General features: G+C 48.8%; 1 long non-coding RNA gene across 2 annotated transcripts; it reads right to left on the bottom strand.

Annotated features, from left to right (window-relative positions):
* Window positions 1–1,888: 1,888 nt before the first annotated feature.
* LOC102249069 lies at window positions 1,889–5,584 on the bottom strand. 2 transcript variants are annotated; one of them, XR_314190.2, is made up of 4 exons: window positions 5,095–5,584; window positions 4,026–4,113; window positions 3,691–3,858; window positions 1,889–2,221 (listed from the first exon to the last, which is right to left on the bottom strand). It is a non-coding gene; the product is annotated as an uncharacterized LOC102249069 (long non-coding RNA). The 2 variants fall into 2 exon arrangements; XR_001364078.1 differs by lacking the exons at window positions 3,691–3,858; window positions 4,026–4,113.
* Window positions 5,585–5,590: the final 6 nt, after the last annotated feature.

Raw genomic sequence — 5,590 nt, 5'->3', positions numbered from 1 at the left:
ACTAGGGGCCCAGTGCAGAAATTCGTGCACCTTGAAGGGAACTGTGAGCCGTGAGGCTGCAGGGGGCACAGGGGCAGGTCTCAGCCCATCCCTGGTGCCCTCCCCCTATGGCCCCTGGTCCCGTCTACTGGCAGCCCCACTCCCACCACTGCCACTCCCATGCACTGAAGGTGCTGGCCCCGCTTACAGCCACTAACAGTGCAAAGTGACTGGGGCCAGCGCCAGCAGCAGATGCAAGCAGTGGCTGCTGCCCCAAATGCCCCTCAGGAGCAGAGGGAGGTGGAGAAGTCCTGGACAGGTGCCGGGCAGGACCCTGGCATGCAGGAGCAAGGAATTTTCAGTATCCACCAGAGGCTCGCCCCATGACAGCCACCTTGGTCTGGCACCCCCGCTCACCTACTCCACCATCTCACCGCAGCCAATGCCCACCATGTTTCACACTCTGCCGGCCTGTTGCCAATGCCTGCCATGTTCCGCATGCGCCTCCTGGTGGTCAGCACATGTTATAGCGACCGGTTGTTTGGTTGTTTCACCGTTCAGTCTATTTGCATTATAAGGGTTTTATATAGAAAGATTCCCTAGGCTGTACTTTACATTATACTAGGTGAACTAATTCAGACCCAGAAAGATAAATACTGTGTGATCGTACATGCAGGATCTAAAACAGTGGCACTCATAGTAACAGAGAGGAGAGCAAGGGGATGGGTGAGGGTGGGGGTGGTAGGAATTGGAGAGATGATGGTCAAAGGGCACAAACTAAAAGATGGCTAACTTCTGAAGACAGAAGAAAAAAATATGCATTGATTCTATCCTCTTCCCATGACCAAGGGAGGCTCTATGACTTTTCACCCAAAAGAAAACTCTAACAATGATGGTTTCTCTATACAAAGTAACTAAAACCATCTCAGAGTGGACCCAATGGGTGACTGATGTGTGGGGAAAGCCGTCAGTGGCTATTGTAGGTAAAATAGTGTCACACCTCCTCTGGCAAAGAAGGCCATATTCTCATCCCTGGAACTGTGGCTATGTCACCTGACACAGCCGAGGAGTTGAAGGTAGAATTAAAGTTGCCAATCACATCGCCTTAAAGCAGGGAGGTTATCCAGCTTACCCAGATGGGCCAGTGGCATCACAGGGGTCCCAAAGGGGAGCGGAGGTAGGAGTGTTAGGAGGTGAGAAGGAGAGATGCCCATCAGGTTATCCAGCTTACCCAGATGGGCCAGTGGCATCACGGAGGTTAGGAGTGTTAGGTGAGGAGAGATGCCCATTGCTGGCTTTAAAGATGGATGAAGCCTGGTGTCTGGTGACAAACAGCAGCAACTCCCCATTAATGTCAAGACAGTCTCCAGAAAGGGATGCAGCCCGGACCACTGAGCCTTAATTTAGCCCTGAGATGCATGTCAGACTTCTGCACTACAAAACTCCTTGTTGCGCCTCAAGCCCCTGGGTCTGCGGTTCCCGGGAGGGGGGGGGGGGGAGGAAGGGGAGCAGGGGAAGCTTGTGGCCAGGCCCAGTGGAAGGTGGGGCCCAATGAATCTAGTCTCAGCTGGGAGCACATGGAGAGGCCCTGAGTGCTCACTGCCTTGGGGAAGCGTGAGGACAGGGTGTTTTCTCACCTGTGACTCTGTCCCTGGTGCAGGATTCTGATGATGGCTCACTGACTGGGGAGGTCTGACTGCAGGGTACCTGTGGGCTGCCCTCCATCAGGGACAGAACCCCATGGAACAAGGTCAAGCACCTTCCCAAGGGGAAAGCAGCCCCCTGGTGAAGGCTAAAGGGGGCCGGGCTGGGCACAAAGGGTAGGGAGAATGAAAGTGTCCCCATGAAGCCTGGAACTGAGCCACGAGCTCATGCAGACCAGATGGAAAAATGCGACCAGACAGCACTGCAGCGAGAATAGAGCACATGGGTGTACACAGTGGCTCTGTGTTTGCGAGTGCTTCTTTATTATTTATTGAGGACTCAGCAAGAATCCCTGTGAAAGACAAGACAGTGGGAGATGGAGATGGAGAACCAGAGAATGAAACATCCAAACAAGCAAGACCCTTTGAAAGGCCTCAGTCCTGAGGGGGTATCGTCGGGTCGATCCGTGATTGGTGTCCCATGGGCAGGCAGCACGGCTGGCCGCTTAGACATCTCCCAGCCTGGACTTCTGTTTCGAGGCAGAATACTTGGCAGGAGCCGTTTGGACGCTCACAGATCTCCTTGAATTTGCCCCCGGCTGCACAGAGAAGAGGGTTATTGTAACTATTGAGTCATCTCCCTGAATGTCTATTGAAGCACACAGAGGGGGAGCGTGTCTCAAAATTATGTTGTGTTGATTGCTGTTGCTGTTTGAGTCCTTAAGCCAACACTTAAAAATCTGCTTTCCCACAAAGGTTTGGATTCTTGGCATTTTGGGGGAATGTGGCATCGTTGGGTGTGTCTAAGTAACAACAGGCCAGGCTGGGGAGCTGCGCCCCTTTGGCAGTTCCAGGCAGAAGCAACAGCTTCTCCCAGCCCTTCGCACTCCCTAGTAGCTCCTCATGCTGATGCACAGGATGGGTTTCATTTTAAATCAGCCCTGGACTGCTAATGATAGTAAGAGGTATCAATGCCAGCGTGCCCAGGTCTCCTTATTCTGGAACCAAAGGCCAGTTCTTGGATAGCTTCTAATCATTATAGAGTGTTTATATACATCCAGAAAATACCTCTTGAAACCCAGATGCATTACATTGAATTTATCTCTTCAGTGTTCACAAAGCAATCGGTTAATGGCTATGAAGATCAAATATGCAACATCATATTTTTACTGTATAGAATGAATTCAGAAATAATTTAAGGGTATATTGTTGTTTTTAAATCAGTGACCATTGTCATTGTTGAGCACTGTGTAGAAATCACTTGAAATCTGAGTTTTTCATTCCCTGGGCTGCACATCTCTTCCTTCTGTCTACAACCAGCTCAACTACTGTGTAGATGGGCCCCAATGAAATTGGGCTAGAACTGGCCTGTTGCCCCTAGAAGGGTCATCTGAGGTTAGCATATGAGAGGATGAAGCACTGCCATGTCCTGCGACATGTTAGAAGTCACTCTGAGATGTCCCTCTATTGGGGCACGTCTTGCATTCTACTCTGCTGTCCTGCCTCCACCTGACCCCACTGCTGGGTGATGAACACCTTACTCTTTTCTGTATGTATATCCCAGAGCTCAGCTCAAGTCTCAGCACATCATAGGCATTCAGCGAACAGTTGTGCAATACTTGGTTAACGTAGAGCTATTTTTATCCTTTAGCATGTTGGTACAGACATGTGTTGTCACTTCGATGGCACACATCTTGGAGGTAAGTGTGCTGTTTTGTGGCAATTGACAACCGAACATTTCCTTTTAAATCACAAAGGAGCTCTATAAAAATATGACCCACTGTTACCTGTGTGTGTAAGAAGCCAAGTAACATTCAGGGTATTTTCCTTACTTTTGGGGCCATTCATTCCCTTATAGAGTGTGGGGTAGTCAGCACACTCCACACATAAACAGAGACACACTTGCACACACGTGCACACACATGCAGACTGTCACTGAGGGAGAGTCAGGTGGACAGAGAGCATCAAGCACTCTTAGCACTAAACAGATGCCATGGTTCTGACTCCCAGTCGGGTCCCCTAAGGCTCAGGACCTGGGCTCTCAAATATCACATTGTTCTTGATTTACCTTTCTTTTAGTCATTTTCTAAAGGTCCCACGTAGGAAACCTCTCCTCCACCACATGCAAATGCTGTGTTTGGGGCTTTATGTCTGTTCCCTGGCAATGAAGGTGGCTGGCCCGTGACTTTGTGGAAGTGAAGGGCCATCACGTCCTTTTTCCCTCATATGCTGCTTCCTAGTAAGGGTGCACAGCGGTGCTTAATTAGCAGATACCTGAGAAATAGAACTGTTTTCCCACCTCCAGGCTCCCCCAACTGCAACCTCCAGAGTAGTTCTAAAATCGAGTTGATATTTGCCTCACAAGCTGCACCCACAACCTCCCAAACCCAAAGTACTATCTACCTGTTCCCAGTAAGTATTCCTTTAAAACACGGATTTCGACAGGCAAGTCTGGATTCGCCAAGAATAGGCATGCCCCCAAGCATATTTTCTGTTGAAAAATTGGGGAAGTGTCTTTTTTCAAACAGGAGAAAGCGTAGCAACCAACAATTACTTAAAATATAAGAGGATTGTCCACATTTACACATGTCTGACTACTTGGATACTCCTCCCTGACACTTGAGGGCCTGAATTCTCAGGAAAAGCTAAGATATTCCACTAGATCTAGAGCAATAGGTTGCTTATTCTACACACCCAAGAGCCTACACACCCAGGAGTTGTAGGGAATTTCCTGGTCTATCTTGGGTGTCTGGTCATCTCCTTGGGTGAAAGCAAGGAGATGCCCACAGATGCTTCGCACCTGGGATGCACCTGTGCATGTTGAGTGCAGGAAGATACACTCTAGTGCAGTGTCGTCTCTGATCCCTTTGTTTAACTAGATGTTGAAAAGGAAGAGGAAAAGCCAAGTGTGGAGATGGAGCATCACTGGGCAGAGCCAAGCCCAGAGGACCAACATTATGGAAGCACAAGTTGGAGAATTCTTAGACGCACAGTACAACTTTCAAATACCCCCCCCACACACACACACACACTAATCCCTTCTGCCTGGGGCCCTACAGCTCTGGTGTCGTTCTCATGCCAGCATCTTAGGGTAACTCGGCCTCTGCATACCTTTTGCTGAAAATAAGCGGAGGGTTTCTGGAGGCCACGTTTAGTAGGATAACACATCATTTTTTTTGTTTTGTTTGTTATCTAGGTCTAGAAACTGCTAGTAAATTTGCCTAATTAATTTTATTTTTAGAAACGGAGAAGATAAGGTTTCAAGCACTTGAAACACCCTCGATTTCATTTCATCTGAGTGGCTATGGAGAACTAAAGAGACATGGCTGCAGGTAAGTGGTTGAGGGCTCTCAGCCAACAGGTCATCTCCCTCCACGGGGCACAGGTGACAGACTTCTGCTCTGAGCACTGGATCCCCATGAGGTCCAGGCACTTCGCCCTTACCAAGGCTCTGCAGAGTTCATTTGGTTACCTGGTGGAACTTGGCTCAGAGAGAGAAGAATGGTACAGAGGAAGACAGCAATCCTCATGGCTTCCGAGAGGAGAAAGCTTGGCTTCCTTTCCAGGAGGCAGAGAAAACTTCCGTCTGCGGTTCTCACAGCAGCGGAATGTCTGTGTCTGGGTAGTAAGTGCCTTTCCGTACCTCATTAGGGATGTTCCTGGACAGAGAGGTCCTATGAAGACACAATGGCCTTCATAAGGAGACCAAAAATCCTTGTTTTGTTGGACACTTGGTTCATTAGGAGGCTGTGGGTGCACAGTTTTGACCAGAAATCCTTGTGAAATGGGAACATAAGGTACAAACATTTTGGCAACAGATTAAGGTCTATGAACAAAGAGCTCTCTATATTGTTACAATGAGCCAGACTATGTTGAGAAACCAGCCAGTTTAGTCAGTGACTAGACATTTTGTTAGTGAACACTTCCTGGGCTTTATTAGCCCTGCTAATAACTAATGTCCCCCCCCC

This window comes from Myotis brandtii, unplaced genomic scaffold, assembly GCF_000412655.1.
Source record: "Myotis brandtii unplaced genomic scaffold, ASM41265v1 scaffold484, whole genome shotgun sequence".
In the NCBI taxonomy this organism is placed as follows: domain Eukaryota; kingdom Metazoa; phylum Chordata; class Mammalia; order Chiroptera; family Vespertilionidae; genus Myotis; species Myotis brandtii.
The sequence above is the reverse complement of the archived record's forward strand: the minus strand, read 5'-3'. Positions and strand labels throughout refer to the sequence as shown.